Raw genomic sequence first — 4,894 nt, 5'->3', positions numbered from 1 at the left:
AAATCAAAGCAGAGCCCAGAACTCTAGCCCCTTGCTTCCAGGCCAGGGCTCTTCCCACCATGATTTATTGTCCCAGACCAGCAGCAAAGCCCCAGGGGGCCAAAGGTAGACAGGCTCAGACTCTAGGTCAGGGCCCCCCATCTCCCCATCTTCCTGGACAAGAGTCTGGGGCACTGAGGTTATGGGAGGCCCTGCACTTCTCATCACCAAGCCCTGTCTTGGGGAACAGCTCACAAGATAGAAGGGGGCCCTCAGGAGCACCGGGCAGAGAAAGAGGGAGACAGGCAGGAGGTTAGAGGACCTTGACCTGGAGCTGAACAGCCAATTCTGGGTCAAAGTTTGTATGCCTTTGCGTGAGAAGCCCTTTGGCTAGGATTCCCTAGCGATCGATACCAGGAACACAGAGGAAGGGGTGGGCAGTGCAGAAAGGAGAGGGCTCTGGGCTGGAGGGAGAGACAGCTGAGGGTTTTGGCCCAGCAGAGTGACCCAGCTTAGAGTCTTCAGTCAGCACTGCTGAGGGCTACGTGGCAAGGGGATGAGGAGACAACAAGACCCAGAATAAAACCCCTACCCCACAGTGGAAGCAGGAAGCACGCTGAACAGAGCCTATGCTAAATCTGGAAATGCTACAGGAGCTGTGAGAAGGCTGAGGCCCCTGGGGGAGAGCAGAGGACTAGAGAAGGGTCCTGGCATATGAGGAGTACAGGAAGGGCACACCTGGCATAAAGAGGGGCCATAACTTGAACAAAGCATTGGAGTGGGAGGTGGGGGTGAGGCAGTTTGAGAAGGTGGAGTTTGAGTGGATGTGGAGAACTGGGACTTGTCTTCCAATGTGTCCCCACCCCACCAAGCCACCCTCCACCCCACCTGAGATCTGAGCCCTGAGAGCCTTCTCCTCTCCTACCTGTGCCCAGAGAGCCAGAGAGATTTGGTTTGCAGGATCCAAGGCTCAGATGGGGCAGCCCCTGGCTCTCTGGCTCTTGGCTGCTATAGATAGGGTGACGATACTTTCCCAGGATAGTCGTGGACTAAGCCTGTTGTCTTGTCTATTAAAAGTGTCCTCTTTCCTTCTCAAAAGAGTCCTGGCTTGGACAATAAATTATATGGTCACACCAGTGATAGTCGACATGTGAGTGGTTTCATGTGCCCAGCATCCATCCTCTCTTCTTCTTGAAATACCACTTCAATTGTCCTTTGGGGACCACCCCACCCCTACTCTTAGCCAATAGGCTTGGTGGAACTAACCCTACCCCAGGCTACCAGGCTGACACATGACTCAGACCAAGCCACTGAGAGCCCTGTGGGGTTTTAATGAAATTGTTGGAAAAGAAATGTTCTCTTTCTGCCAGTGGTGGCTAAGCTGGTTAGAAAATAATTCTGGACCTACCAGTGGCCATTTTTTAAGAAGCCCATTAGAGGAAAGCAGAACTGGGAGATGAGGGGAGGGAGGGAAAGAATTGATGACATTGAGCACCTAGATCCAGTTATTCCTGAAGCCAATGAAGTTCACCATAAAACATCTCTGTTATGTGAGTCAATAACATCACCACCTCCGCCATCTCCTCCTTTCCCCCTTTTCCCTTCTTCTTTACTGTTTCCTCTTTCTCTTCTTCTTTCTCCTCCTTCTCCTCCTCCTCCTTATCTTTCTCTTTTAGTAGGAGTGGGTTTGGGGGCTTGCAACTGGAAGAATTATAACCAAAACCTGCAGGTCAGAGAGGCTTACCCAACAGCGTTCTCTGAGTGATTAAACCTCGGAACTTGAGACAGATCCAAAAAGGCCTGGGTAGGTTGGACAGAATCCTAAGAAGTTACTCCTATCTAATAGCTTCCCACTGGTTTGCCTCTGTGCCAACAATGCCACCATCAGCACCACTGTGAGCGGCTAGTTTTACCTCCAGAAGACCCCATGATGGAGCTGAGGAGTTGTTGGCTGGGAAGTGCGTGGAGAGAACCCACACTCGAGGCAGAGATCATCAGATGAGTCTGTGCCATCTCACTGCTCTGGGAGCAGAGTTCACACCCTGCTGGCTGGGATGCCCTGGGAAGGAAGGTGCCCCATTTGCACTCCCAGCTCCTAGCTGAGGAAGGGACCCCATCCTTTCCCCAAGTTGAAGTTTTCAGAAGGAAGTTTTTGAAGAATCTCAGAGGAAACAGTCCTTACAATGGCCTGCAGGGCCCTTCCAGATGTGGCTCCCATTATCCCTCTGACCTCCTCACCTGTTACTCCTACTTCCCCGGCTCACTCCTCTCCAGGCACAAGAGTAGCCTGAGGTTCCTAAGACACACCAGGCAAGTCCCTCCTTATATCTGTCAGGGTCAGTCCCTGCAGGAAACAGAGAGGCCCCTCAAACTAAGTCATTGAGGAGAATTTAATAAAGGGACCATTCACAAAGGTTCAACGTTTAGGGAAATCAATAGGGACAATGCAGCAGTCCAGGGCTAGCAGCAGCAAGGCCAGAAGTGATGAGGGGAAAGAGCAGAAAACAAAACCCAGAGGAGGTGGCTGTGGAGAGGCTATAGAGAGGAGCTGTGGCCTTCAGTAGAGAGTTGCTGCTAGCATGCAAAGACCCTACAGGGAGAGAGCCTAATACTCTGATCTGGGACTTCCCTGGTAGTGCAGTGGTTAAGAATCCACCTGCCAATGCAGGGGACACAGGTTCAAGCCCTGTTCCGGGAAGATCCCACATGCCGTGGAGCAACTAAGCCCGTGTGCCACAACTACTGAGCCTGCGCTCTAGAGCCTGTGAGCCACAACTACTGAGCCCACGCACCACAGCTACTGAAGCCGTGCAGCTAGAGCCCATGCTCTGCAACAAGAGAAGCCACCGCAATGAGAAGCCCACACAACACAACGAAGAGTAGCCCCTGCTCACCGCAACTAGAGAAAGCCCCCGCACAGCAACGAAGACCCAACACAGCTATATAATTAATCAATTAATTAATTTTTTTAAAAAAGGATGCATGACAAGAGATGCACTCTTGTCCCTCTGGCCCTTGTCATGTCTGGATGTGATGGCCGGAACTGTAGCAGCCATCTTGTGACCTTGGGGAAAGGCTGATATTCCAAGGATGGTGGAGCAGAAATTTGCAAAGAACCAGTTTATTATTCACGGTCCTTGCAAGAACAGAATTCATTCAAAACTGGATCATTGAGAAGAGTTTAATAAGGGGACAATTTACAAAGGTGTTGACAGGTTATAGAGAAACTAACACAGGATAGTGTGGTACCATATGACTAGTAACAGAGAGGAGCCCTTACTATCTTGAGCCTGAAAGGGCAAGAGGAAGGATCTGTTTCTGGAACCCAGAGAGAGAGACTGTAAGGAGAGGAGAGCTGCCTGGCAGGAGCTGTGGCCTAGCATGGTGACTTTGCAAGGAGGGTCTGGAGAAAAAATACCCCAAACTCACTCTCCTCCCACCCTCCCATCTCATGCCCATGCCTCCCGTTGACTGAACCCAACAAGTCGCCAGAGGATGGGGAGCCCACTGACACAGTCTGCTGAGGTCAGCCTCTCAGTGCATAGAGCAGGGTGGAGAAGGGGGCGAGTGGATGTGGAGGACAAAGAGGATTTTCAGCACAACCTGGGTCTGCGATGATCTCATTCATGTTCACTTGCTTGTTGTCAGTCTCCTCCACAAAGGCAAGGTCTGTCTTATTCACTGCTCTAAGTTTCCTCCGAGAACAGTGGCTGGCAACATAATTTATGCTCGAAGAATATGGCTGAACATCCACTATGTGACGGGTACTGTACTAAAAACTGAGTAAATAAGAACATAGTTTGCTTCAAGTTGTTCATGGTCTAGAGAGGGCAAAGGAAACCAAAGCAATATGCCACCGTGGTGTTTGTGCCACGGGAGAGCTATGTCCAAAGGAGGAGGATCTGAAACAGAGTAGGGGGTCAGGGCACACCCCAGAGGAGGTGGACCTGGAGCAGAGTTTTGGAGGCTTTGCTTTAATGGAGAGATGAGAATGCTTTGTCATATATCCATCATAGTACTGCAATATAAGTAAGCATCTCTAACCTGGAAGCAATGCATTTCCATGAGAGTGTTTGTTGGCTGGGGAAGGGGTGGTTGAGAGGAGGGTAGGGTGTTCCAGGCAGAGGGAACAACATGTCTGAATGCACAGAGGCCGAAAACTAGAAGAATTCTAAGAGTTGCTTCTGACTGGTGGGAAAGATGCATGAGAGGGAGGGAGTCGTGGGAACCAAGCTCAGAGAAGTGAGTAGGAACTGGCTCACATGCTGAGCTAAGGAGTTTGGTTTGGTTTTTGAATGTCTTAAGAAATTAGTACTAAGGGATTTTACAAAGGGATATGGATTGCTCAGATTTGCAATTTCAGGAAGTTCACTTGGGTGGCAGTGTGGAGCCCAGATTGGAGGGATGGGATGGAGGGAGCCTAGAACTGTGCCATCCAATACAGTAGCCACTAGCCACATGCAGCTACTTACATTTAAAATTAAATAGAATTAAAAATTCAGTATTTCTGTTGTACCAGCCATTTCAAATGCTCGGTAGCCACATGTGACTGGTGGCTACCTTATTGGATAGCACAGACTTAGAATATTTCCATCATCACAGAAAGTTCTACTGGGCAACACTGCCCTAGAGACAGTGATACCACATAGGAGGTTCCTGCAAAAGTCCAGGTGGGAAGCGGCGCTGAGAGTCTTCTCCAGGCAGTGCCACAGTGATGGAGAAAGTGGTCAGACTCAAGAGGTGTTTAGGTGGTAGAATCTTGAGAGTTTGGTGGGAGCTGAATAAGAGAAGGAGTCTTTGCGGATTCCCAGGTTTCTAGCTAGGGTGACGACCCAGAGGGAAGGTGTTTGGGCAGGGAGGTGACATCATCCATTTGGACATGTTGAGGAGGCGGGGGCAGGGGCCCTCTGGGTGG

This window comes from Balaenoptera ricei, chromosome 2 (genome assembly GCF_028023285.1).
Source record: "Balaenoptera ricei isolate mBalRic1 chromosome 2, mBalRic1.hap2, whole genome shotgun sequence".
NCBI lineage: Eukaryota > Metazoa > Chordata > Mammalia > Artiodactyla > Balaenopteridae > Balaenoptera > Balaenoptera ricei.
The sequence above is the reverse complement of the archived record's forward strand: the minus strand, read 5'-3'. Positions refer to the sequence as shown.